Source organism: Mercenaria mercenaria, chromosome 15 (assembly GCF_021730395.1).
Source record: "Mercenaria mercenaria strain notata chromosome 15, MADL_Memer_1, whole genome shotgun sequence".
In the NCBI taxonomy this organism is placed as follows: domain Eukaryota; kingdom Metazoa; phylum Mollusca; class Bivalvia; order Venerida; family Veneridae; genus Mercenaria; species Mercenaria mercenaria.
In genome coordinates, this window is record NC_069375.1 from 59,712,505 (window position 1) to 59,719,400 (window position 6,896).

Below are 6,896 nucleotides of genomic sequence, written 5' to 3' on the forward strand. Positions count from 1 at the left end.
GCTTTTAAGTTTGAAAAACCTGGTTTATCGAACGTAAACCTATGTTTACGACCGTGAACTGGGGTTTACAATCGTGAACCTACATTTACGAGCGTGAACTATGGTTCACGACGTTATCCTATGTTTTCGCTCGAAAATATAGGTTAGTATACGAAAAACCTAGTTTTACGTTCGAAAAACCTAGTTTATCGATCGTTAATCCTAGTTTTTCGATCAAAATCGAATCAAATCGGGCCATGTTAGAATATTTTATTAAAGCAACGTTAATCACTCATGCCGGGGTAACTTCTACAGTAATATGATAACAAAATCATACGCAGGTTGCTTAAAATACAAAGTGCTATTCCCCCTTATCAGCTCCGAACTGAACCTATCAGAAATAATCTAAGAGGGTGATAAATTGTTGAACAGCAAACATACTTCTATTCTTGTACACAACACATTACCTTTTATCCTATAGTGGTATGGCGATGGCGCGGTGGCACGATGATGAAACAGCGCTGATAAGATGGTGAAAACGCTATAGCACGATGATGAAATCCTGATGTTGCGATGGTACGATGCCGAAATGCTGATGTAATATCGCGTTTTCATCATCGTACCATCGCGTTTTCATCATAGTACCATCGCGTGTTCACCATCGTGCCATCGCGTTAAACACTATCATACCATCGCGTTTTCCCCCATTGTGCCATCACGTTATCACCATCGTACTATCGAGGTTTCACCATCTTTCCCATCGCGTTTACACCATCATACCATCACCTTTGGGTTTTGAACGCGTAGTTCTGTACACTTGAATTTTTGTCAGCAATAGATGGTTTTTATCTCAATGTATTTTGAAAAATTTACCATTATTTACATTAGATTCTGCTGTTTTGCAAAATTCTTTAAAAAATGTTCAATGCCACTCATTAAAATTTAAAGCCTCGCCTTTATTTATGAAACAAAAAGTAAATAAAAGCTTGATGAAATAGTCAAATGTATTATTCAACCTCAGGAGGTGAAGGTGCCATACATAGTCATATGAAAAAAGATTGATAAAGGCTGTTACTGACAATATCGTCACTGCGCATGACCTTCAGAAGGCGATGTATGGATGGTGTAAAGTAATGACACGTAGTAAAAAGCGATGGTGCGTTGTTGAAAACGCATGGAAAGAAAATGAAATATGATATATGATGAAAGCCGATGGGAAGATGGTGAAAATACGATGGTGCGATGATTAAAACGCAATGGTACATGCACGATGATGCGATGGTGAAAACGTGATGGTACGATCGTGAAAACGCAGTATTACATTGACATTTCACCATGTAGCATTGCACCATCGCGATTTCATCATCGTGTCATTGCGTTTTCAACATCGTACCACCGTTGCTTCATCATCGTGCAATCGCACCATCACGTCATCGTACCATCGTATATCGCAGTTTAGGATACAATAACTAAACGAAACACCGTAATAAGTTTTGACCTTGATATTTATATGAATTGATCAGCTGATCAGCTCATGTCTAGAAAATAAAAGATAAATTCTGTTCTGTTTCAAATATTTTATAACTGCGATTATATTACACATAGTTGTTTGAGTGATGTCTAAATAAAAATATTGAGAGAGGGTTAAGTACAATTTATCCCTTAAAAATCGAAACGTTTTTAGAGAGAAGATATTTTTTCTATAACAAATAAAACATTTTCAGAGAGATGTGTTCTGTTTTTGGAAAGAAAAGAAAATACAGAGGGGTATATTTTACAGCAAATAAAACATTATGAGGAATGTATTTTTAGATAGAAGAGGAAAATAATTTATTTTTTTTCAAAAACAAGTAAAACATTTTCAAATAGGAGTGTATTTTCAGAAAACAAGTACTTAAAGAGGAATATTTTTATACCAATAAACACTTTTCATAGAAATTGTATTTTTGTTTTTATTTTTTAAATAATCAAAAAGGAATATAATCCATTCTGAAACAAGTAGAAAAGGTCAGATAGGGGTGTCGTCTGATTAGGTGCCATCCGTTTTCGCAACTCATTCAATATTTATGAAAGTGGGATGGGGAGTGGGATGGGGTTGGATGTGGGTAATTGGGTAGTACTAGAGGTTTCCAATCGAGATCGATAATTTAATTAATTAGAAAATGTTACAGGCTGAATATTTTATATTCTTAGGAGCTTGGGTCAGCATATTTATTCAATTCATGTTCCAGTCTTAGTTCTGTAAACGGTATGTCATGATATACAAATAAAAGCATACACTGATACATGTATGCATATCGAGGGCTTAGAGCGAAACTGGTCTATCTGTAAATAGAAATAGAAGCAGATAGACCAGTATCGCTCTAAGCCCTCGATATATGAAACAACTGGGTTGCAATTCCCCTCTTAAAGATGGTTTCAAATAAACTACCTTGAAGGCTCTGTGTAAAAAATTCAAACTGTGATTAATTTAGTTTTTAAATATAAGTATTCCCGGTTGAAACGACCATATTGATAATTTACATGAAACAAACACTAAAAATAACAAGTCAAAGAGATTCAGGCGTTTTTTAAAAACTGATCTTTAACTTTACACATAAATTTAAAAAGATGTTTAGCAACGCAGATTCCTTTTACCACGATGGGCTTACATTCTAAATATGAGAAACACTAATATACAATCATTTCGTTTTAAGAAGCAAACATAAAGTTATTCCAGGACTACCTATAATGGCGTATTCCCAGTGTGGATGACTAAGTCTGGGTGCTCCAGCCCTAATACCCCCAACCCCACAATACCCCATTACACAATTTGAGCAACTTGAGGTCTCAGTGCTAGATTCTCCCGCCCGCTCTGGCACTTATAAATATGCACACTTTACAATCACTTTGCTTCGAAAAAGAATACCGCAAATGGTACAAGATATGAATGTCGAGAGATTAATTAAACCCTTAGCTTCCTTATCTCTCTAACTATGCCTGATAAGTAGTTCATACTGGGTTGTTCTTACATTCATAAACATTATTTTATTTATTTGCAAACACAAATAATATGACGTTTAGCGTTTAGCGTTTTGTCATTTACTTCTCGTCATTTACTTAAGAAATGACGTGTGAAAAACCATTGATAATTCTATAAAAAAAAGTAAATCTGAATTCACGCCGATATATTATTTTGTGACATACAGGCGCCGAGAAAGATTTCAACTATATCTGATCTGCCTTTTTTAAGAAGGGTTAGAACCAAAACGATATGACAAAATGGTGTTACACAAACTAACAAGAGCTGTCCGTAAGACAGCCAAGCTCGACTATTCGAAATATTGTCACAGAAGCAGGAGATTATTACCCAAAATGTTAAATATCAAAAGAGTTTTAAGTTCGAAAGGGGATATAATTTGACTAAAATGCATATCAGAGTTATGGGACTTGATGCTATCAACTAGTTTTATAACCCCGAAGAAACATGTTAAGTTTCAATTCAATATCTGCATTAGTTTTGGAAATAGTAACTTGCATGTAAACTTTAACCAGAATTTTCAAAGTCCAAAAGGGGGCATAATCTGCTCAAAATACATGCTAAAAGTTATGGAACTTGACCCAGTGAGGTTTGTAATTGACCTTGAAAAAGAATAAATAAGTTTCAAAGCTATATGCCTTTTGGTAATAGCTGTATGTACTTGCACGCAAAACTTTAACCAGAATTTTCTAAGTCCAAAAGGGGGCTTAATTTGCCCAAAATACAAGTCAGAGTTATGGAACTTGATTCTATCAACTAGTTTTATAACCCCAAGGACACATGTGAAGTTTCAATTTAATATCTGAATTAGTTTTGGACATAGTAACTTGCATGTAAAACTTTAACCAGGGTTTTCTAAGTCCAAAAGGGGGCATAATTTGGCCAAAATACATGTCAGAGTTATGGGACTTGACCCAGTGAGGTAGGTAATTGATCTAGAAAAAGAAAAAATAAGTTTCCAATCTATATGTCTTTTAGTAATCGCTGTATGTACTTGCACGCAAAACTTTAACCAGAATTTTCTAAGTCCAAAAGGGGGCATAATTTGGCCAAAATGAAGGTCAGAGTTATGGAACTTGATTCTATCAACTAGTTTTATAACCCCAAGGACACATGTGAAGTTTCAATTTAATATCTGAATTAGTTTTGGACATAGTAACTTGCATGTAAAACTTTAACCAGGGTTTTCTAAGTCCAAAAGGGGGCATAATTTGCTCAAAATACATGTTAGAGTTATGGAACTTGACCAAGTGAGGTTGGTAATTGACCTAGAAAAAGAATAAATAAGTTTCAAAGCTATATGCCTTTAAATGATAGCTGTATGTACTTGCATGCAAAAACTTAACCAAGGTGTGATGCCGACGCCGACGCTGACGCCAGGGTGAGTAGAATAGCTAGACTATTCTTCGAATAGTCGAGCTAAAAATTAGGCGCGCAAATGAACTTATTAGACGTCTTCACACTACAAAGTTATTCCGCGGGACGTGTATATTTCCCGTATTTTAGCACTGTCAAAATACAGTTACCAGTTGACGTGACGCAGATCTATATTTTGGCAAAAAATAAGCGCCATGATATACTGCTTCCATATATCATCTAACCGAAATATGTACAGCAGAACGATGTTTTAACATATATTAAAAATACGAATCGGTTATACTCTGCGCCTCGTGATTTTCTGACGCAACGATATTATTTCGATGTTTCAACACGGTATTTTTAATTAGAAATGTCATATTAATTGTGCATGCGAATCTTCGTCTGTTATAGGAAGCTAATTTTGCAATCTACAAATACTTTTATATGATACGTATTATATCAGCTGAATAGATTGATATCAAATATACATTTGATAATTTGGAAGATAAATATTTCTAGTACATTCTTTTCTCTTTTGCTGTTACGCCACAATGTTCCTGCTACTGCGAGAAAACTAAGAAACGAAAATGTAAGCAACTATACACAGCCGGATCATACTTCCACGCAGTCCACTGAACATTTTACAACTCTTGTCTTTCTTGTAGACTTTGAAGTATTTGTCCGGATTTCAAAGAATTTACTGGCGTTTCCTGGCGATAACGACTTTTTGATATAAAGCAAAGTAATGAGTTATCTCACTAATGACCTGGTCAATCGTAACTGACGTTTGGATGGATCTGTTGCAGAATACATGGAGAAGAAAACAAAGGTGGTGAAACCGGATCGATTTTTATCAAACATTTTTAAACGCTGTAAATAAAGGTGCAGAAAACAAAATAGCCTGGCTCCCCGACTGCAAGGTTATTTTTTTTATAAATGCTGGAAACATTTTATAAGAAAATTTTATGCCTCTAAAATTGCACAATTTTATCTGATGGCTGAACCAAGCCTATGTTTGGAGCCGGGGGCAGTAAAATGTCAATGTAGAAACAACCTTCAGGAGTTACTTCCGTCTTAATGAAGAAAACTGATATATGTACCTAAGAATAAACATAGTGACGGAGCTTGTCTAAAAACAAAATATGAAGTTAAATTTTGATGTTCGGCATATTTTGATAATTCAAACAAAAGAGTTTTCCGTCGGTCATTACACATAGTAACAACATGGAATTATATTAGTGCCCTGTTTCGTTCATACCGCAGACTGCAACCGAATATGTATAAAAACCACTTGCATGAAGTATCGGCGTGTCACGTTAACAATATCACAATAGAAACAGCAACCAAATTATTTGTATTACTATGCTTTTATTTTATTCAATTAATATATTTAATAGTATATGATTCAATGTCGATATAAAAAGTTCAATATCCAGGTAAAAATAGCATAATTCTTCTGATTTTTTTTTCTTTTCAAAATGTTAATTTTTAACTGCAAGCACTTTCAGTTGTACATATCTTCAGGCAGTATGCAATGACGTAATGTAAAAAGTACGGGAAACGACTTAGGTAGTGGACCCGTAATAGCAATAATTTTTAAATACACCTTAGATGGCATCATGGTAATCTGCAACATTCTAGGAGTTCATTTTTAAAATATTTTTACCATGGAATAAAAGAGTAAGAGGAAATTTTCTTCCTATACCCACCAAAATGAAAATTTGCCAAAAACATTTGACAGTCAGTTATTGGAAAGTTGTTTATATATTTTGTTTTTCATGCATCTTCAAAAGAGAATACACTAAAGTACTAACAATAAGGTATAAAATGAAGAAAAAACAGAAACTAAGTCAATTGCACAATTTTTTTTGTAGTTAGCTCATACATTTTATAGGACGCCATACAAATAATCATTTTTACTAACAAAAAATTAAATTGTGTCAATATGAAAATAATTTTTCACATAAACCAACTATGGGGCATAAGAACAACATATTTTAAAATCATTTATGTGATGTTCTCAAGATAATATCCAAGAACTAAGCTGATTTACCGTCTAGTTATTGAAAATAATTTTTTATGGTTGTGGTTAAAATTTTGGTAAAAAAAGCATAAAAATTCAAAATGAATGTTACATAAAATGTGTTTCATATCATACAAACTGCACAAATATGAGCAAAAAGACAAATATTGGTACAGAAAATATCTACCATAACATTATTATAATTCTGAAATTTCTGAAATAAGACAGATATCTGTTCCATACCCCACCCACATGCTTTACTTATTGCTTGAAAAAAGCTGCTAATTTTGAATGACTTCTTCCAATACACTCTTAACATTTGTAACCCTTGGTAGACCCTCACAGTTTTTCATTGTAAATGTGTCTCTCAGTCCATCTTCACCAGCTCTTTTAACAAGAGGACCATGATGGTCCTGAATCGCTCACCTATCTCCACATGACCCAGTGTTCAACTGAGTATGACATCGTTATTTCTATTATTTGACATAGTGACCTAGTTTTTGAGCACATGTGACC